This window comes from Ornithorhynchus anatinus, chromosome X2, assembly GCF_004115215.2.
Source record: "Ornithorhynchus anatinus isolate Pmale09 chromosome X2, mOrnAna1.pri.v4, whole genome shotgun sequence".
Taxonomy (NCBI): domain Eukaryota; kingdom Metazoa; phylum Chordata; class Mammalia; order Monotremata; family Ornithorhynchidae; genus Ornithorhynchus; species Ornithorhynchus anatinus.
Genome location: NC_041750.1, coordinates 2,653,815 through 2,675,560, shown reverse-complemented (window position 1 = coordinate 2,675,560; position 21,746 = coordinate 2,653,815). Strand labels below are relative to the sequence as shown.

Below are 21,746 nucleotides of genomic sequence, written 5' to 3'. Positions count from 1 at the left end.
TAGGCTGGGCTTGGGCGCTGGGGGGTCCCGAGGAGCCGGGCACGAGTTCCCAGCGCCGCGTTGGTCCCCCGGAGGAGGAGGAGGAGGAGGAGGAGGGAGGGCACGTGATGGCCGGGAACCCCCGGGAAGCGATTCCGGGCAGGGTGGGGGAGCTCAGCCCGCCCACCCCAGAGACGGGAGGACCAAGAGGAGGAGAAGGGGATGGGAAGGAGGAGGAGAGGAGGGGATGGGGAGGAGAGGGAGAGATGGAGGAGAAGGGGTTAAGGGGAGAGGAGAAGGGGGTGGGAAGGAGGAGGAGAGAGGGGATGGGGAGGAGAGGGAGAGGTGGAGGAGAAGGGGTTAAGGGGAGAGGAAAAGGGGGGAAAGGGGGATAAGGGGAGAGGAGAAGGGAAGAGGGCAAGGGATAAGAGGAGAGGAGAAAGAGGAGGAGGAGAGGAAGAAGCAGAGCGTGGATCGTGGATCGGCTTCTGGCTTCTCCGCAGCCCCCTCCCTCCCTGGGCCCAGAGGGTCATCACCCTTAGAGAGCTTGGAGTCACCCCCCCCACGCCCCGAGGAAAAAGTCTGGGATGTCCCCCGGTGCGGGGCCCAGAAGGAAGAGGGGAGAGGGGGGAGAAGCGCTTCGTTCAGTGCTCTGCAAGTACCATCGGTTGATGGATTGAGAAGCAGAGAGGCCTGGTGGATAGAGCCCGGGCCTGGGAGTCATAGGACCTGGGTTCTAATTCCAGCTCCGCCACTTGTCTGCTGTGTGACCTGGGGCGAGTCACCTCACTTCTCTGTGCCTCAGATACATCATCTGTAAAATGGGGATTAAGACCGTGAGCCCCGTGTGGGACAGGGACTGTGTCCAACCCAGTCACCTCGTATCCACCCCAGATCAGTGCCTGGTACATAGTAAGCGCTTAGCAAATACCATAATAATTATTATCATCGTATTTACCTCAGTGCTTAGAACGGTGCTTGGCACATAGCAAGCGCTTAGCGAATACCCTAACTAATATTATCGTAATCTACCTCGGTGCTCAGAACGGTTCTTGGCACATAGTAAGCTCTTAGCAAATGCCATCGTTAATAATATGATGATCTACCTCAGTGTTTAGAACAGTGCTTGGCGCATAGTAAGCTCTTAGCAAATGCCTTTATTCCTATAATCCCCCTCGGCGCTTAGAACGGCGCCCGGCACCTAGTAAGCTCTTAGCAGATACCTTCGATCGTGATCATTCTCGCTATTCGACTTCCAAACCGCAAGCTCCGTAGTTCGTCGGAGTCACCCTCCTCGCGGGCGGGGAACGGGCCCGTTGTCTTGCCCTCTGCCGATAGTAATTATAGTAATAATGTTGGTGTTGGTTCAACGCTTCCTCTGTGCCAAGCACTGTTCTAAACACTGGGATCGTCCCACGTGGGGCTCGCGGCCTCCATCCCCATTTTCCGGATGAGGGAACTGAGGCCCGGAGAGGCGAAGTGACTGGCCCAAGGCCACCCAGCCGACGAGCGGCGGAGCGGGGATTAGAACCCCCAAGCCCGGGCTCTTTCCACCGAGCCACGCCGCTTCCCATCCTAGCTCGCGGCGCCTGGCACCTAGTGAGCTCTTAGCGGATACCTTTGATTGCGATTGTGATCACTCTCGTTATTCGGCTTCCAAACCGTAAGCTCCGGAGTTCGTCGGAGTCGGCCTCCCGGCGGGCAGGGAAGGGGCCCGGCGGTCTGCCCTCCGCCAGGCGCGTCGCCCAGTGCCCCGCACGTGGCCGGCGCTTAATAAATGCCGTTGATGGAGCGGTTGGGCTGGGGAGTTTTATGAACGGAGGCCGCGGCGGCGGGGCCCGCCCCCGGCCCACCTGAGCCCCTCCCACCCCCGTATGTGCCACCCTAAAGAGGAATAACCTTCGCCAATCGCATCGCCCGTGTAAGTCGGCGCCTCCGGATTGGCCGCGTCGCCCCCCGACCCCGACGGAGCCGTCGTCGTCTCCCTTTTCAGATTTTTTTAAGAACCGTAGGCCGGGTCGACGGAACTCTCCAAAGGTCATCCCGTCCAGCCCCCTGCCTCCAGGTAGGACCGCCCCTCCTCCCCGCCCCTCGGCCCGCCCCGGCCCCCGGCTCAGGTGACCGGCGGAGGGGAGACTGGGCTCCCTGAGATCTCCAGGAAAGCGGAGCCCCAGGCTGACCGTCCCCCCCGAAAGTGGGGGAAGTCTTAAACCCCGAAAGGGCACGGGTCGTCACGGGGAGCCGGGGGAGGGGAGACGAGGACCTTGCCGCCGGCGGGGTTTGGGAGAGGGCGTAAGCAACTCGGGCGTTACCTGCCGGGGCCGGGGGAGAAGGGGATTTAATGCGGCTTAAGTGGATGTCGACCTTGACTTCACCTTGGTCGATACTGGCTCCGCTGGGTGTCTGGAGAGAGCTGAAGAGTTTGGCAGGATCTGATTCAGCAGGATCCCCCCCTCCCCGCGAGGCTCTCCCCCCTCTCCGCTTCCCCCTTGGGTCGGTCTCATTTTACTCCCGGAGAAACTGAGGAATAGAGAGAGCTCCGGGAAGCAGGGGGCGGGGCGGGGGGGCGGGAATCCAGATCCCCAGGCCGGGATGACCGAGGCAGGTGGCCAAGTAGTTCCCATGGAAACCAGAGCCAGGCTGAGGGAGGGTAGGGCCAGGTAGGGCTCTGGGCCGGGGCCTCTGCGGAGAATCGGCTCGGCGTCCGGGGCCGGCCCCGACTGGGCTCCGCGTCCCCCGTCGAGGGGGCAGAGCTAATGGGTCCCAGAGCCCCCGTTTTCCGCCCGGCGGGGGACCCGGGATGAACCGGGCTGGCGGCGGGGAGACGGTGACTTCACCCCCGCGGCTGGGAGCCGTTCACGCCATCGTTCAATCGGATCGATCGAGCGCTCACCGTGCGGACGGCCCGGCGTTAAAGCTCTTGGGAGAGGACAGCACGACGACGAGCGGACACGTTCCCCGCCCGCAACGAGCTTACGGTCTGGGGGGAGGGAACCACGGCCCACCGCCCCGTCGCCCCCCCGACACGGGCAGCTCTGTATAGTGAGGACGAGGGTGCTCCAAACCCCGACGCCTGATTGGGGGCACGAGGGAGAGAGGGGAGACGGGACCGGGGAGCAGGAGAGCGGAGGAGGGCGCGGGATGGGGAGGGGGCCCCCCCGGGGCCCGGCTTCCGCCCCCGCCTCGGGACGACGGACACCGGCCCCGGGGAGGGAGCTTGTGATGGGAGCGCCGGGGGCCGGGAAGCTCGCCCCTCCACGCTTTTCTCCCCACATTCTTCCAGCCCACGTCACACAGCCGACCGTGGCTCTCCGGCACGAAAGGGGCGAGCGGGGAGCTCTCTCCGCTCAGGACATCGGGGACGGCGCTAGGGTTTCAGCCATCTGTGATTGGACCTAGGCCGTCACACTCAATTTATTTCTCAGCCAAAAGTTTCTCAGCCATCTGCTCAAGTGGAACAGATTCCAGAGTTTATTCCCCACCGAGCTCCTTCCAGAGAGCGGGGAGGGGCCGGGCGGGGAGGGGTTGGGGGGGAGATTTTCCAATACGCCAGCATCCCTGTTTTCCAAAAAGAGAGCGAGCGAGTGTGAGCGTGAGAGAGGGGAGCGGGGAGGAAACCCAGCCCCCCCCCCCGCCCCCCACACACACCCCCGCGCTGAGCCCCGACCCTGAATTTTAAGCGGCCGACGAAGGAAACACAGCCCCGTTCTCCGACGCTTAAAGCAGCCGGATGAGACGGATGGGATGGGTTTTTCCGGGGACGCTGCAGAGATGTTAATGAGGTCACCTCGCCTCCGCCATTTAAGCTGGTAGCGGCAATCAGGAGAGGAGGAACACACGATCACACACGCACCCATTTACACGCGTGTGTCCGCCCTTGCTCGCCCGTGCCCTCACCAGCGGATTCCCAGGCGCGCCTGCGTGCATACGGATGCACGCGCCCCACTTACACCCACGTGTGGGCACCCAGACTCACAGCGCGTACGCACCGTCGCTCACCTGGGCGGGCCGGCACACGAGGCCGACCTCACCCACGGGCCCGCCCGCCACCGGGCGGGCGGACACGTGGATGCACCCCGCCTGCGCACGGGCCTGCGTTTCGACGGCCGGGCACCCGTACCCGTTTGAGGCCACGCGTGCACGTTCCGTACACCCGTGTGCATCTCCACGCCCCTTCACGTGCGTGAAGAAGCATACCCTTGCCCGGGTGCCCGCCTGCCCCCGGGTCTGCCCCGGTGGATTCTGGGGAGGGTCCCGGGGTGGACGGGGACACGAAGCAAAGAAAGAGGGCCGGGACCCCCCCCCCGCCCCCGCCCTCCGCTGCCCCCGGTCATTCTCATTCTCTCCGCCGCCACCGGCCGCCGCCGGCGTCAAGCCCCTCTGATGGCCGAGTAAATCATCACCGCGATGATCTGAATAATTATCAGCTCCGGAGAGCGAGGGAGAGCGAAATAAATAAAACCAACGGCCACCCGGTTTCCCGGAGCTCCGACTGGAGGAGGCCGCGTCGCCATCAGTCACGGAAACCGAGCGCGGCGGGGGGCGGCGGGAGAAGAAATGAGGCCGATTCCGGGAGGGGGATGTGGGGGACGTGGGGACGGGCAGGGCCTGAAGCCTCCCTGGAGGCGGGGGAGGGAGGGTGGGGCTTCCTGGGGGCCGGGGAGACGTTTCCAGCTTCTGGTGGCCGCCGCGGGCCGGGGAGGGGGGTCTCGGGAGCCAGGAGGGGCCGTTCCTGCCATCGTCTCGCTCCTTCCCAGAAGGCGACGGGGGAATTTTCGAGGGAATAACAACCGTAGTATCTGTTAAGTGCTTACCGTGTGCCACGCGCTATACCGGGCGCCGGGGTGGGTCCAAGTAAATCGGGTCGGACGCGGTCCCCGTCCCACCTGGGGCTCACCGCTCTCGATCTCCATTTTACAGGTGAGGGAACTGAGGCACAGAGGAGCGAAATGACTTGCCCAAGAGCGCACAAGAGGCAAGCGGCGGAGCCAGGATGAGAACCGTCGCCCTTCCGACCCCCAGACGTTCCGGTACGGGGAAGCCGCCCCCTGCCCCGGTGGGCCTGGAGGGGACGGACCGTCCACGGCTGGGGGGCGGCGCGGGCGAGACCGGGGCGCTGACCGGACCCGTCAGAAGGCGGGGACCGAGCCAGGCCTCCTTCTCGGGGCCGCACGGACGCCGGCCCGAGCCGAGGGGCGGTTCCGGTCTGGGGGATTGGATGGAGGGGGACGGAGCGGCGGGGTCCCCCGGGGGCGGGAGGGGAGAGGATCCCGGTAGGTTGGGGGGGCGGCGTTGGTGGGGGGGAGACGGGCAGGGCCGGGAAGTGATCGGCTTCCTGAGAGGGGCCTCCGTCTTGCCCCTCAGCCTGCCCCTGCTCCAAGCCACAGGAAGCCAGGGCAGCTAAAAATAGCAGCAGGGCCCAGAGAGGCTTGGACGGATTTATAGATGAGCGTCCGTGCCGGGTCACCGGGAGAGTCGGGGACGGAGAGAGGAGAGTCGGGGCGTTGGAGGGTCCGGCCGGCGCGCCGAGGGGAAGAGTCGGGGGGGCGGGGAGGATGGTCCGGGCTGGGTCTCTGGGGGAGAGTCAAGGATGGGGAGGGGCCGGGATAGTGGTCCGTGCCTTACCGTGAGCGTGGACCGTGTCCCGTGGGCATCCACACCCGGTTTTTCCAGGTATCCCATTTTCCCTGTCAGAGACAGAGCCCCGGGCTGGCTAAGCCAGGGTTGGCAGTGTCCGTTGGCTGACTGTCCCACGTTCACTCCTTAACTCACCCCAGAGTCACCCCCCCGCCCGATACCCAGGGACCTGGGCACGTCTCAGAACGCTTGAGAAAGACCCAACAGATTGACGCCGCGCTGAAAACGCACAGCTCTCTTCCCTGTTGCGTTTTGAATGGAATCCGCTAACGCTTACGACGCGCCAGGCACGCTGGCCCAGTCGCGGACACGCCGTCACGCGCTCCAGACAGACACACGCGCAGGTGCCCCGCAGAGAAGCATCGTGGCTCAGCGGAAAGAGCCCGGGCTTGGGAGTCAGAGGTCGCGAGTTTGAATCCCGGCTCTGCCCCTCGTCAGCTGTGGGACTGTGGGCAAGGCACTTCTCTGTGCCTCACTGACCTCCTCTGTAAAATGGGGATGAACCGTGAGCCTCACCGTGGGACAACCCCGACGACCCTGTATCTACCCCAGTGCTCAGAACAGTGCTCGGCGCATAGTAAGCGCTTAACAGACGCTGACATCAGATGCCCTCTCACACCAACGGAAGCAGTGTGGCTTGGCGGAAAGAGCCCGGGTTTGGGAGTCAGAGGACGTGGGTTCTAATCGCACTCGTCCGCTGCGTGACCTTGGGCGGGCCACTTCTTGTGCCTCAGTTCCCTCCTCTGTCAAATGGGGATGAAGCCTGTGAGCCCACGTGGGACCGCCTGATGATCCTGTGTCTACCCGGGCTTCGAAGAGTGGTTGGCGCGTAGTAAGCGCTTCACGGATATTACGATCATTATTATGAGATCCACACACTGATACGGGGCCCTCCCGCCTCCCGGGCCCGCGATCTATCCGTTACGCCACAGCGCTCCGCTGTAGCTTGTGTATTTATAAGTCGATCTGTGACACATCTTGTGTACCCTGTTGCTTGAGCACTCCCTCGTCTGCATATCCACTTCCTCCTCCTCTCTGTCACTTTCAAGGAAGCGGCTCGGCGTAGCGGAAGGCGACCGGGAATCGGAAGACCTGGATTCTAATCCCCAGCTCCGCTCCTCGCTGGGTGACCCCGGGTGAGTGTCTTACCTCCCTGTGCCTCAGTTGCCTCGTTCGTAAAATGGGGAGTCGATACTGTTCTCCGTCCCCCTGGCTTCGACTGTGAGGCCGGGGCGGGAGAGGGGTCGTGTCCTACGTGATCGTCTCGTACCGGCGCTTCGCACGCGGTCGGCGCTTGAGCGATACCGTCGTTATCACCGTTGCTGTCGCGTTGGCTTCCGCTCTCCACCGGCCAGAGGGTTCTCGAGGAACGTAGAGGGGAAGCGGGGGGGAGGCAGTGTGGTCCAGTGAGAAGACCACCAACTTGGGAGTCGTTCGCAGTCTAAGAGGGGAGGAAAAACGGGTATTTCTATCGCCTGTTTTACAGATGAGGAAAATGAAACACGGAGCAGGTCACACAGCAGGCGGCTGGAAGGGTCGGGATTGGAACCCGGGTCTCCCGACTCCCAGGCCTCATCTCCCTCCACTAAGCCACACCGCTTCTCCAGGGTAGACGCCGTACGCGCTTAAATGCCTTCACTTTATAAAAAGAACTTTAAAAAGAACAGGGTCTCGTCCAAATCTTCCTAGATGGTGAAGCCCGGGGGCTGGGGGGGGGGGTCACACCGCAACAGGGGGTCCGGACGGGGGACCGGGGTTCCATCTCTGCTGCGGCTGCTGGGTGCCCTCAGGTGAGTAGCTTACCCTCTCTGGCCCGCAGTTACCTGGACAATAAGGAGGGGAAGACAGAGAGGCGGGGAAACCGAGGGGCCGGACTCCTGGAGGGGAAGTGGAGAAGAAAGAGACGGAGGAGGATGTTATATTGTTCTTTTGTCCACTCCCAAGTGCTCAGCACATCGTTCTGCACACGTTAAGCGCCCGGTGAATGGGAGAAGCAGCGAGGCCTACCGGCTAGAGCCCGGGCCTGGGAGTCAGAAGGACCTGAGGTCCAACCCCGGCTCCGCCTCCCTTCTCCCGGGGGACCTTGGGCAAATCACTTCGCTTCTCTGGGCCTCAGTTCCCTCGTCTGTAAGATGGGGATCAAGACCGCGTCCGATCTGATCGACTTCTATATACCCCAGCGCGTAGTGCGGTGCCTGGCACCTAACGAGCGCTTAACAGATACCATAATAACGAAGAAGGAAAAGGAGAGATTTCCTTTCCTTTCTTTCTCCGGAACCCGGTGCGGCCCGGCCCGGGGAGAGAGGGTCCCGGGTGGAACCCCGGTGCCCGGGGCCGGGCGAGTGCGGTTTGCTGGCTGGCGGGCAGCTGGCGGGGATCTGATTATGGGCCGAGGAGGAATGCTTTGTCCACCGACATTGAAGGCCCTTTTGTGTGGGGGCCGGGCCGAGCCGGGCGTTGGGGGAGGGGGACGGGGGGGGGGGGGGGTCCGTCGTGCCGGGCAGAGGGGGCGGCGGGGGGCGGGATTGTGCCAGGAGGGGCCGGCCTCAAGGCCGAGGCCTCCTCCGCCGGGGTCCTGGGACAGGAATGCGGACGCTCCCCCTCCCCGCACCACCTGTCAGCTCCAAGGCGGGAGACCCCCCCCCACACAGACCAGCCCCCCGCAGCCCCTGCCCCGGCAGCTCACGGTCCCCTCCTCCCCCCGTCCCCTCCCCGGAGACCTTCTCCCAACAGCCCCCCGGCCCCAGCAGCCCCTCTCCGGCAGCACCCCCTCCCCGGCTAGCCCCCGACAGTCCCCCCTCCCTTCCCCGGAGACCCTCCCCCAGCAACCCCCCGCCCACGACAGACCGTTTCCTCTCCAGCAGCCCCCCTCCGGCAGTCTCCCCCCAGATCCTTGCCTCCCACCTAAGGCCCGGATGGTGGGGGGCGCCTTCCGGGTGCTGGCCCCCGTCCCCAGAGCCTCAGTTTCCCCCTCCCCACCACGTCCTTCTCTCCTTCCGTCGGGGAAGAGCCTTTTCCCTCCTTCCCCAAAGAGGAGGGGGGACCCTCCTCACTCTTCCCTCTAACCACCCCCCCCGCCTTCCCCTTCTCCTCCGTCCCCCATCTCTCCTGGTTCTTCTTTCCCCCCTCCCGGGCCTGCTCAGAACAAAGCCCCTTCCACCGTGCCGTCCCCCACACACACACTTTGGGGGTCCCGGGGCCGCTGCCCCGGCCCCGGGGCGGGGTCTGCTCCGACGCCCCTCCGGGCGGGCAGCTGGCCGAGGGCCAGACGAGGCCGTTTCTGCCGAATGAGCAGAAAGTTTTCACGCCGCCCTAATTGAGTCGCGTTTGATTTATAACGCGGCGCCCGAGACCGAGATGAACACCCCACCCCCCCGCCTCCTCTCTAGCCTGCTTCGCGGGGGCGGCTCTCACCGACCCCTTCCTGGTCTAACAGCATGGCTTAGCGGATAATAATCATAATTACGGTATTTGTTAAGCGCTTACTACGTGCCGGGCAGCGTGCTAAGCGCTGGGGTGGAAACAAGCAAATAGGGTTGGACAGTCCCGGCCCCACGTGGGGCTCACGGCCTCAATCCCCTTTTCACAGATGAGGGGACGGAGGCCCGGAGACGTGAAGTGACATGCCCAAGGTCACGCAGCAGATAAACGGCGGAGCCGGGATTAGGACCGGCGCTTTGAACCCGGTAGGCGCTCAGGAAATACGTTTGAGTAATAATGGTGGTATCTGTTAAGCGCTTACTATGTGCAGAGCACCGTTCTAAGCGCTGCGGGAGATACAGGGTCATCAGATTGTCCCACGTGAGGCTCCCAGTCTTCATCCCCATTTTCCAGATGAGGTCACCGAGGCCCAGAGAAGGCAAGTGACTTGCCCACAGTCGGCCAGCTGACAGGTGGCAGAGTCGGGATTCGAACCCAGGACCTCCGACTGCCAAGCCCGGGCTCTTTCCGCTGAGCCACGCTGCCCAGCCGCTGGTGGGCTCTTCACGTAGCTCTTCTGTGTGCAGGGCGGTGTACCATAAGCGCTTGGCATAGTGGATAGAGCACCGGCCTGGGAGTCAGAAGGACCTGGGTTCTGATCTGGCTCTGCCACGTGCCTGCTGTGTGACCCTGGGCAAGTCATTTTACTTCCCTGAGCCTCGCTGACCTCATCTGTAAGATGGAGATTTAAGACTGTTAGCCCCATGTGGGACAGGGACTGTATCCCGCCCAATTCCCTCATCTACCCCTGCACTTAGTAATAATAATAATAATAATGTGGTTTGTTACGCGCTTCCTAGGTGCAGAGCACTGTTCTAGGCGCTGGGGGAGATACAGGGTCATCAGATTGTCCCACATGAGGCTTAATCCCCATTTTCCGGATGAGGTCACCGAGGCCCGGAGAAGTGAAGTGACCTGCCCACAGTGACCCAGCTGCCAAGTGGCAGAGCTGGGATTCGAACCCATGACCTCTGACTCCCGAGCCCGGACTCTTGCCACTGAGCCCCGCTGCTTCCCTAGTACACTGCTTGGCATGTGGTAAGCGCTTAACAGATTCCATAAACAAACAAAAAGATGGGGAAACCAAGCGAGCACTCCGAGCTAGACGGCTAGACAGGCAAGCGGGGAATGTGTCCGTTTGATAACGTTGGCATTTGTTAAGCGCTTAGTATGTGCCGAGCACTGTTCTAAGCGCTGGGGTAGATACAGGGGAATGAGGTTGTCCCACGTGAGGCTCACGGTCTTAATCCCCATTTTACAGATGAGGGAACTGAGGCACTGAGAAGTTATCGTTCTACTGGACTCCCCAAGCGCTTAGTACAGTGCTCTGCACACCGTGAGCGCTCAGGGAATCTGATTGAATGAAGGAAGAGGGGGATGGAGAGAGAGGCGGGATTCCGGACTCTTGTTGCCCCCCATTTTTCCCACCAGGAAATTCTCTTACTACCCCCCAGGCGGGGGGAGGGGGAGATGGGCAGAGGTCATTGTGTCCATCCCTCTGCCTCCGGACCAATGACTCCTTCCCCCCCCCGCCCGGGATGGAGAACCCCTGAGGGGTGGCATTCCTCGTGATCCCTGCCTCCCCGCTAATAATAATGGCGTTTGTTAAGCGCTTACTCTGTTCCAAGCACTGTTCTAAGCGCTGGGGGAGATACGAGGTAATAGGGCCCCCGTCCCACGTGGGGCTCTCACAGCCTTCATCCCCCATTTTCCAACTGAGACACCGAGGCGTTAAGCGACTAGCCCAAGGTCACACAGCAGACAAGTGGTCCCCAGGATCCAGAGGCGACTGGATCCAGGAGGCCCCTGGGAATGGGGGGGGGGGGTCACTCGATCTTCCTCCACCGCCGTCCCTCAGCCCCCTCCCCTTTTCCCCCTCCCGCCGAGAACCGCGGGAGGCCTCGCCTGCGACTTCAATCAAACCTTGTGGGGAATAGGCAACCCGGGGAGATTATCCGGCAAAATCCAGCCCGGCCGCCGTGGGGGTGGGATTGGGGAGGGGGGGGGGGGCGTCACGGGACTGAGAGGGTTGGAGAGGGATGGGGGGCACTGCGGGGCGCGGTGCCGGAGAGGGTCGACCTCTCACCGTCCGGCCTCGGCCGCGTCTCCGCCCGGAGCCCTTTTCTGCCGGAAATGGGGTGTGTGCCCCCACCGGCTCGTTGGAACGCCGTCCCGCCTCCCCAGCCCCCCAGGGTGAGATCCGGAGACAGGAGCTGGGAGGGGAGGAATCGGCAGCCCCCTCCGCCGGGACCCCAAGGTGAGACCATCCCCCCCCCGGCCTTCCGTCGCACTCCGGTTTATCCCCAGCGCCCGGTACGGTGCTTAGCACACGGTAAGCCCTCGATAAATACCACTGAATGAATCCTAAGGGGGCCCCGGGACGCTCCCCTTTCCGACACCCTCCCCCCCCAACCCGTGTCCCGCAGCGGGGGCGGCCGGGGGTGGAGGGGTGCGGGGAGGGGGCGGCCGCTTTCATCTGCTCCGCGCTCGTTTATGGGCCGGATCGGCTTTCCGGCCTTGGCCGTGCCGCTGCATGCTAATGGGGTCGCCACGGCCCCCTTCCGGGAGGGATCGATGCGAAGGCCCCCGCGTCCCGGACAGGAAACGGAGAGGGGGGAGGGGGCCGTGTGCAGCCCAGGATATCGAGCCCTCCTCTCTCGTATCGCCCCCCCCCCCGACCCGGGAGTAAGGACATTTTTCAGAACCCCCTTAGAGAATGGTATTTTTTTAAAATTATTGGTATTTATTGAGCGCTTACTATGTGGCGGACACTGTACTAGGAACCGGGGTCATCAGGTCGGACCCCGTCCCTCACGGGGCTCACCCCATTTTACCGATGCCCGTTTACTTGCTTGGCTGTCTATCTCCCTCCCCCAGACCGTAAACCCGCCTGTGGGCAGGGACGGTCTCTCTCGCTTGCTGAATCGTACTCTCCGAGCGCTTCGTACGGTGCTCTGCACACAGTGAGCGCTCAAATAAATACGGTTGAATGAATGAGGGAACTGAGGCACGGAGAAGGGAAGGGAGTGGCTCGGGGTCACAGGGCAGCAGCACGATGGAGTGGATAGAGCCCGGGCTTGGGGGTGTGAAGGTCTTCCGTGTGGGCCTGGGCAAGTCACTTCACTTCTCTGGGCCTCAGTTCCCTCCTCTGTAGGGAACCCCATGTGGGACAGGGACTGCGGTCAACCCGATTCGCTTGTGTGCGCCACGTAGCCATCGTTTAACAGACACCACTATCGTTACTGTGACGCGGCGGAGCCGGGATTAGAACCCGGCTCCTTTGGACTCCCAGGCCCGGGGTCTATCCACCTGGCCACGCTTCTTGCCCCCCACCCCCAGGGCTCGATCCCCGGCAAGGGGACGCCCGTGTCCTCCGGAGTAACCGGGACCATTGCCGAGTCCCCTCGCGGGACCCCGCGGGGCCTCCCGAGGGGACCGCGGTCGAGTCCGGCCCGTGCGGACGCACCCCGGAGATGGCTGCATTTTTCCCAGGGGCAGAGGTCGCGGAGAACGTCCCCGGCTCGGGAGGGAGGCCCGAAGCCTCGGGCAGGCCCAACGGCCAGCCGGGCCGTCGCCGTCGTCCGGTTCTCTGCCCCGCCTCCCCTCAGCGTGGGGGTCTCACAGCAGCCCCTTCCCCGGGGAGAGGCCTCAGCCGGTGGGAACGGCGCTTCCTCCGGCTCTCTTTCCTCCCTCCCTCTCCGCTGGCCGCAGTCGCCTTCCTCCAGGGCCATTTCCTGCTGCCCCTGGGGGGGCAGGGCCACAGGGCGCGCAAGGGGGCCGGGGGGCGGCCGGACGCAGAGGCCCCCAACGTAGGCGGCCGGACACAGGAGGTCCCGGTGTAGCGGGAGGGGAATGGCCGGACGCGACGGATCCCGGCTCGGGGGGCGGGGGTCAGTCTGCGTGCGTGGGTGCAGAGTGCTGCGTAGAGTGCTTCGAACACAGCGAGCGCTCGATAAATACGACCGATCGACGGCGTGTGTACGTACCTGCCCCCGTGCGCGCTTCCACGGCCCCCCGAGGGGCACCCGTACCCCCTTCACGTGGGAGAGGTGGTTAGTGGGCGCCAACCGGTAGGCCGCGCCGCCCGTGGCGATTAAGCCCCCCAAATTGCCCTCCCGCATCGGGAAGAGGGAGCTCCTCACCTCCCGGGGGCCACCTCCATTTTCCGTCCCCACCGGCCGGCCGCCCCTCCCCGCCGAGCTCCCGGGGGCCCCGGCCCAGGATGATGAATGGCGGCCCCGACCCCCCCGGCTGTCCCCACAGACGAGCCGAGCGGTGGAGAGCGTCGGCCGTGTCGGGGCCGGGAGTCCTTTGATTAATTGCATTAATTAGGCCCCGAGGTACGGTTCATAAAATCCACATCCACCTGGCTCGGGGAGGCGGCCCAGGCGGCCGGAAGCCCGAGAGCCGGAACGGAGGGTCCGTCCTGACCTCGGGGAGGAGAGGTGAGATGCGGGGAGCCTTCCGGGGAAGGGCTGGGCTGCGGGACTGACCCCCCCGAGGGACCCCCGTTTCCTTTAAGCCGCTTAGGTTTTGGGGTGGAGGGGACCCCGAGGAAGTCGGGATGGAGACGGTGACTCTTCCCCCCCTCCTTCAAAGCCTCATCGAAGGCGCGCCTCCTCCAAGAGGCCTTCCCTGACTAAGCCCCTCCTCTTCTCCCACTCCCTTCCGCCTCACCCTGACTCGCTGCCTTTATTCGGCCGCCCCTCCCAGCCCCACCCCACTTCTGCCCGCAGCTTTAATTTATTGATTTCTCTTCACGCCTGCCTCCCGCTCTAGACCGCAAGCTCGTCGTGGGCCGGGAACGTACGCGTCCGCTGTCGTATTGTCCTCCCCCAGGCAACCGGTACAGCGTTCCGCGCACGGTAAGCCCTCGACAGATACGATCGACCGACCGGAGGGAAGCCGCTGCGGCCTGAGGGATGCGGGCTAGCCTGGGTGGGGGACATTTGCCGGCAAGGGCTAGCGATTGCTGCGGTGGAGTTATGCGACCGTCGTCTTTGGACTGGGGATCGCTTCCACCCCGCCCCGTCTCCTTTCCCTTCGTCACAGAGGCGGGAGACCGGACGGGATGACCCACGACCTTGGCCCTGTCCCACAGAGATAGGCCTCTTTCATTCGTTCTTTCATTCATTAGTATTTATTGAGCACTTACTACGCGCAGAGCACTGTACTAGGCGCTTGGAATGGACAATTCGGCTCTTGCTCGGGATGCCCGGTCTGCCAGGCCCGGAGACCAGTGTGAACCCGACCGATTGAAGAGGGAGCGACGGGGCAGCCGAGGGGATGAACCCGGGAGGAGGAATGTCCAGCTCTCCATCTGGGATTGTCCTTGAGGCCCCGGGAATTCCGGGCCTCAAGCGCTGATGATAACGAGGTGGCATAAGAAGGATCGCGGCCTAGGGGACGGAACGTGGGGCTGGGAGTCGAGAGGACCTGGATTCTAATCCCGGCTCCGCCGCTTAGCTGCTGTCGACCCCTCTCTCCTCCCCTCTAGACTGGGAGCTCGTTGTGGGCAGGGGATAATGATAATGTTGGTATTTGTTAAGCGCTTACTACGTGCAGAGCGCTGGGGGAGATACAGGGTCATCAGGTTGTCCCACGTGGGGCTCCCAGTCTTCACCCCCATTTGACAGATGAGGTCACGGAGGCCCAGAGAAGTGAAGTGACTTGCCCGCAGTCACCCAGCTGACCGGGGGCAGAGCCGGGATTCGAACCCATGACCTCCGACTCCAAGCCCGGGCTCTTTCCACTGAGCCACGCCGCTTCTCTGACCCACGCGGGGCTCCCGGTTTTAATCCCCGTTTTACGGTTGAGGAAGCTGAGGCCCAGAGAAGTGAAGTGACGACTTGCCCACGGTCACCCAGCTGACAAGGGGCAGAGTGGGGATTCGAACCCACGACCTCCGATAGAGCACGGTTGTGGGAGTCAGAAGGTCATAGGTTCTCATCCCGGCTCCGCCACTTGGCTGCCGGGCGACCATGGGCAAGCCGCTTCACTTCTCTGGGCCGCAGTTCCCTCGTCTGGAAAATGAGGAATGAGACTGCGAGCAACTCAGTTTGTATTCATTCATCCATTTAATCGTATTTATTGAGCGCTTACTAGGTGCAGAGCACTGTACTAAGCGCTTGGAAAGGACAATTCGGCAACAGATAGAGACGAGCCCCGCCCAACGACGGGCTCGCAGCTTGTATCCATCCCGGTGCTTAGTACAGGGCCTGGCAGATAGGAAGTGCTTAACAAATAGCGCAGTTATTATTATTAGAAATGAACTGCAGAGGTGGATAGAAGTGCCGGGGCGGTGAAGGAAGGGAGGGAATCAGGGTGACGCAGAAGGGAGTGGGAGAAGAGGAAATGAGGGCTTAGTCGGGGAAGGCCTCTCGGAGGAGATGCGCTTTTAATAAGTCTTCGAAGGTGGGGAGAGCGATCGCCTGACGGATATTGGGGGCAGCGCGGCTCAGTGGCAAGAGCCCGGGCTTGGGAGTCAGAGGTCATGGGTTCGGATCCCGGCTCTGCCACTTATCAGCTGGGTGACTGTGGGCGAGTCACTTCACTTCTCTGGGCCTCCGTGACCTCATCTGGAGAATGGGGATTAACTGTAGGAGCCTCACTGTCTGCACATAGTAAGGGCTTAACGGATACCAACGTTATTATCGTTATTGTCCCCGGCCCAGGGAAAAGCACAAGTTCGGGGAGGGGACGCAGGGGAGAGGTGGGAGATGCCCGGAGGGGATCGTGGCGGGATAAAGCGCCCAGAGAAACAGGATCTCAAGGAAACAGACCCCGGGGATGGGCGAGGGTGGGTTGAGGGTTAGGGGGAGGGGGCTGCGTGCTCTGATTGCAATCAACCTCCTTCTTCAGCGCCAGTTCACACCGGATGGGGGGCGAGATTGGAGGAGGGGGGGGACAAGGAGAAGCGGCAGACGGCCCCCTCCCCTAAGCCGCTTAGGTAAAACCCGCCCTCTCCCAAGGAGAAATCACCCGCTCCCGCTGGCCGAGACGGCTTGGGCGTTAAAAGTCGCGGAGTCCCCGCCCTCTTTTCCCCCCTCGCTGCGAGACCCCTGACCTTGAGCCCAGACGAAGGTCATTCTGTCCCCACCGGAAGGCCAGCTCCTCTTCATTCATTCGATAGTATTTATTGAGCGCTTACTGTGTGCAGAACACTGTACTGAGCGCTTGGAATGGACCAATCGGCAACGGATAGAGACAGCCCCTGCCCATTGACGGGCTTACAGTCTAATCTTCACCACCGGAGCTCCTCCGTCTCCGGTCCGGAAGGAGCTGGGGAGTCGCCGAGGGTCCGGTCGCTCAGGTGTGGCGGGGGGAGACTGATGGTCCTTGGTGATCTTTGGCCCTTCTGGAGGGCGACCTTTGCCCTGGGGATAATAATAATAATAATGATGGCCTTTATTGAGCGCCTACTACGTGCCAAGCCCTGTTCAAAGCACTGGGGCAGATACGAGGTCATCGGCTTGTCCCACATGGGGCTCACGGTCTTTATCTCCGTTTTACAGACGGAGGAACCGAGGCCCAGAGAAATCAAGTGACTTGCAAGGTGTCCCAGCAGACGAGGGGTGGGGCCGGAATTAGAACCCGTGACCTTCTGACCTCCAGGCGCGGGCTGGACGCCACGAACGCCATGGAAGAGTCCCGGCACCTCTGGGGATGGCCCCGGCACCTCCAGGAGAGACCCACCCCTCCACCCCCGGGCCGGAAGCAGTCGTGCCAAGAAGAAAGCCCGTCTCCCTTTCCCCGTCCGTTCTTCCTTCGGCCAAGCCTCCTCCGGGCCCCTCCCTCGGCCACCCCGGACGACGGCGGGTCGGAGCCGGCCTCCGGCCCGCCGACCCCGCGGAGCCGGCCCGTCGGGAGGCACCTGGGCCGTGACGGACATCCCGCCGGTCGGTCTCCAGCCTCCCGCTCCCGGCCGTCTCAGCGACCGCGTCCAGGAGGGATCCAATTTTCTCCGTAATTGCCGCCCTCCCTCGCTATGGGAGGGACGGCCTAGTTCCGTCCCGCTTCCTCCTGCCGTCCCCCCTCCTCTCCCGCTCCCTGCCCTAATTCTTCGCCTTCCTGCTGGGGCCTCCCCCACCCACCCCCCCAGCACCGGACCCCCCGGGTGGGACTCCCTGTCGTAATTCCTCACCCCCAACTCTATCTCCCGCTCCTCCCCGTCATTTCCTCCTCCCTCCTTCCCCTCTCCTTCTCCTCCCCCTCCTTCCCTTCCCCTCCTTCTTCTCTTCCCTTCTTCTCCCCTCCCTTCTTCTTCTCCTCCCTCTAATCCTCCCCCTCCCCATCTCGCTCTCCTTTCACTTCTCTCCATCTCCCGCTTCTCTCCTCCTTTCCCTCCTCCCAGTCAATTCTCCCTTCCCGCCCCGTTCACGGCCGTCCCCTCGCTTCCGTCCTTCTTCTCTTCCTCCTCCCCTCCTCTCCCTCCTCACTGTTGGCGCTTCCCCGAGGGGTGTCGCCCTCTCCGCTCTCCCAGTCGCCCGCGTCGAGAAGCCGGACGCCGCCGTCCGTCGCGTCCGCCCGGTTGGGAAAGCGGGGGGTGGGTGGGAGGTGAAGGAGGCGGGGGGGGCTGCACGGGGGAAGCCCGGTGCCCTCTCGCTTCCTGATGGGACCGTCCTATTCACGGGGAGATGACAGGTTGTGATGCAGCTTGAATTACTGAAAGAAGTTTTCCCACTGAGTTAATCTGCAGAGGCTGTAGGGTGACCTTCTGAAGGCAGCTATTAATCAACCGCGCCAGGCCCCTGCTCCGAGCTAGACGGCTCCCTTTGGGGGGAATACTAATTTCACTACAAGATAAATCATAATTTGACAATAATCATCTGCTCTAATCACTCCAATTCTTCCATTTAATTATTTGTATACACCGTGTTTCTGCGACGAGGGCGCGCGCGGGCCGGTGGGGCGGTGAGGGCCGTGGTCAGAGATCCGTGTGGACCCTCTTCACCCCCCTCCCCGTCCCCACCCCCCTCCCGCCCCCCAAATCCGGAAGCCCTCTGGACTCAGGGGACCCGCGGGTCGGATCGGATAGTGTACGGACAGACCTATCGATCGACGGGAAAGACCTCCTCGCTTGACACCCCTCCGCGTCCCCTCCCCGGCTCCGATCCCCTCAGGGGTCAGAGGGCGGGTCATTTCTCAGTGACATCGGCCCACCGGCTTCTCCCTCGGGACCTTGCCCCCCGCCTGGACACGCAGAAGCCGCGCGGCCCAGTGGGTGGGGCCCGGGGCCCAGGCGTCGGAGATCCTGGGTTCTAATCCCGGCTCCGCCGCTCGTCTGGCGGGTGACGTTGGACCAGTCACTTCACTGCTCCGTGCCTCGGCCACCTCACCTGTAAAATGGGGTTTAAGGCTCCGAGCCCCACGTGGGACGGGGACTGTGCCCGATCCGATTGGCTCGCGTCTACCCCAGTGCTTAGAACAGCGTCTGGCGGATAGTAAATTCTTAACAAATACCCCCTTTTAAAAAAAAAAAGTCATCGTGGCCATCCCCCGTCACTTCTGAGAGATGGAAGATCTAGGATACGGCCCGTTTATAAATTACAGGGTGGTGGCGAGGGGTGCGAACTGGGTTTTTCTACAGGGGCCTAGGGCAAAGATGATCTTATAATAATAATGTTAGTATTTGTTAAGCGCTTACTATGGGCATAGCACTGTTCTAAGCGCTGGGGGAGATACAGGGGGATCAGGTTGTCCCCCGTGAGGCTCACAGTCTTAATCCCCATTTTCCAGATGAGGGAACTGAGGCACAGAGAAGTGACTTGCCCACAGCCACCCAGCTGACAAGCGGTAGAGCCGGCATTCGAACCCATGACCTCTGACTCCCGAGCCCGGGCTCTGTCCACTGAGCCACGCTTTATGAAGAGAAGCAGCGTGGCCTAGCGGATAGAGCGTGGTCACAATCAGCCAGTCGACGAGGAGGGTTTTTGCCAAGCGCTCAGTACGGTGCGCGTAGGAAGCGCTCAATAAATACTATTGAATGAATGAATGCTCCGTCCCCAGCCCCTCCCAAAGAGCTCCTCGCAGCGAACCGTCTTTGGAGAGTTTGATGCAGCAAGGGGAGCGGCTAGTGGATAGAGCACGGGCCCGGGAGTCAGAAAGACCCGGGTCCTAATCCCAGCTCCGCCGTTTTTCCGTCGTGTGACCCTGGGCAAGTCACTTCCCTTCTCGGGGGCCTCGTCTGTAAAATGGGGATTAAGACCGCGAGCCCCACGCGGGAAAGGGACTGTGTCCAACCTGATTAGCTTGTAATCGTTCGCTCGGTCGTATTTATTGAGCGCTTACTGTCCGCAGAGCACCCTACCAAGCGCTTGGGAGAGTTCGATACAACAGTAAGTAGACACATTCCCTGCCCACAGCGAGCTTACGGTTTGTATCCCCCCCCCCAACGCTTATTACAGGGCCTGGCACGTAGTAAGTGCTTAGGAAATGCCACTTCATAAGCATTAAAAAAATACACACGCAAAAAGGCCGAGCAGGAAGGGTAGAACTCGTGTCTCGACCCTCCTCTCCCTGGTCAGGTCAGCGCGGGAAGTGGCAAGAGGAGCCAGTCAGGGGGAATTGTCTGGACCCCCCCTTCAAATCCCCCCCCAACCCCGTGACCGTGAGTGGGTGGGGACAAGCGACGGGAGCCAGGCGGCGGGCACGAGAACTGGATTCGTAGACAGAAGGGCCAGGCGGTGCGGCCCGGGGGTGGCGGGGGAGACGGCGGGGGAGACGTGATCGTCGCCTATAAATACGTTCCAGGTGTCAGTCTCTGCAGATGAAGGGAGGGAGGGAGGACCACCTCCGGCTCTGCGGAGAAGAGGAGGACGGGGTGCAGTCACCTGGATCTGAGGAGAGGGGAAAAGAAAATGAGGCCAAAGAGGGCGGGAAGGAGGGGCGGAGGAGCCACTCGGCAGCGTCTCGGGCGAGGGAACAGACGGGTCTTGAAGCCTCAGAGGTCTCGGAAATGTGGAGACTCCCTCTTCGATCCTGCTGAATAATAATAATAATAATAATAATAATAATATAAAAAATTAGGGTGTTAAGGTCTTACTGTGTGCTGGGGTGGATACGATAGATCAGGTCGGACACGGTCCCTGTCCCACGTGGGGTCCGCCGTCTCAATCCCCAATTTCCAGACGAGGGAAGTGAAGCGGAGAGAAGTGAAGTGATTTGCCCAAGGAAGCCATAAGACGCGGAGAAGGATTTCTAATAAGGAAGCCGCAGGGTCGGAGGAGCGGCGCGGCTCCGTGGAAAGAGCCCGGGCTCGGGAGTCAGAGGTCTCGGGTTCGAATCCCCGCTCTGCCGCTTGCCAGCTGGGGGACTTCGGGCAAGTCACTACTCTGTGACTCAGTTCCCTCCTCCGTAAAATAGGGATCAAGACTGCGAGCCCCACGTGGGACAACCTGATCACCTTGTAACCCCCCCACCCGTGCTTAGAACAGTGCTTTGCACATAGTATGCGCTTAACAGATACCGTCGTTATTATTATTGGTGGAGAGAGCACTGGCCTGGGAGTCAGAAGATCGTGGGTTCCAATTCCAGCTCCCCCACTTGTTGCTGTGTGACCTTGGGCAAGTCACTTCACTTCTCAGTGCCTCAGTTCCCTCACCTGTAAAATGGGGATTGAGACTGTGAGCCCCACATGGGGTCCGACCTGATTTGTTCGTATCCACCCCAGCGCTTAGTACGGTACCCCGCACGTAGTAAGCGCTGAACAGATCCCGTAATTTTTTAATATTATTACTATTATTATTCAGCAGGATCGAAGAGGGAGAGGAGTTGGTTGTATCCACGCCAGCGTCTAGTACCGGGCCTGACACATAATAAGTGCTTAACAAATACCATCATCATCATCGTTATTATTATTACGTGCCGGGAACTGTACTAAACACTGGGGGAGATCCAAGCTCATCGGGTTGGACCGAGCCCGTGTCCCACGTGGGGCTCACAGAGAAGCAAAGTGACTCGCCCAGGGTCTCACAGCAGACGAGTGGCAACCCGAGAGAAGCAGCATGGCCTAGTGGATAGAGCACGGGCCTGGGAGCGAGAAGGACCTGGGTTCTAATCCTGACTCCTCCACTCATCCGCTGCGTGACGAGTCGCTTCACAAGTTCCCTCATCTGTGAAATGGGGATTAAGACTGTGAGCTCTATGTGGGACGGAGATTGGATCCGACCTCCTTATCTTGTATCTAGCCCAGCGCGTAGTACAGCGCCTGGAGCATAAGAAGCGCTTAATACCACAGTCATTATTATGAGGGCTCGGGGTTAGACAGCAAGGGGGATCTTGTTGCCTAAAGATCTTTCCCGGAGTCCTTCGGAGGTTGGGGGGGGGGGTCCTACCCGAAGGCGGGGGGTGAGGATAATAATAATAATGTTGGTATTTGTTAAGCGCTTACTATGTGCAGAGCGCTGTTCTAAGCGCTGGGGTAGACACGGGGGAATCAGGTCGTCCCACGTGGGGCTCACGGTCTTAATCCCCATTTTGCAGATGAGGTAACTGAGGCACAGAGAAGTGAAGTGACTCGCCCACAGTCACACAGCTGACAAGTGGCAGAGCCGGGATTCGAACTCATGACCTCCGACTCCAAAGCCCGTGCTCTTTCCACTGAGCCACGCTGCTTCTCTGTAGGATGAGATGACCCTCACAGGCCCCTT

At 61.8% G+C, this 21,746-nt stretch overlaps 2 long non-coding RNA genes across 6 annotated transcripts in view; both read left to right on the top strand.

Moving 5' to 3' along the window:
• Positions 1–7,280, top strand: part of LOC103165313 — a 56,959-nt gene extending 49,679 nt beyond the window's left edge. For 3 of the 4 annotated variants that reach the window (XR_003755523.2, XR_003755524.2, XR_003755521.2), the window contains 3 exons: positions 4,900–5,009; positions 6,666–6,752; positions 7,103–7,280. This is a non-coding gene — a long non-coding RNA (uncharacterized LOC103165313). Of the gene's footprint in view, positions 1–1,972; positions 2,045–4,899; positions 5,010–6,665; positions 6,753–7,102 lie in introns of all 4 variants that reach the window. The other variant, XR_003755522.2, reaches the window with a different exon arrangement.
• A 1,984-nt stretch (positions 7,281–9,264) lies between these two features.
• Positions 9,265–13,913, top strand: LOC114807393. Of its 2 annotated transcripts, XR_003755480.1 has the most exons (4): positions 9,265–9,302; positions 11,281–11,353; positions 13,429–13,541; positions 13,876–13,913. It is a non-coding gene; the product is annotated as an uncharacterized LOC114807393 (long non-coding RNA). The 2 variants fall into 2 exon arrangements; XR_003755478.1 differs by lacking the exon at positions 9,265–9,302 and having other exon boundaries at positions 11,162–11,353.
• Positions 13,914–21,746: the final 7,833 nt, after the last annotated feature.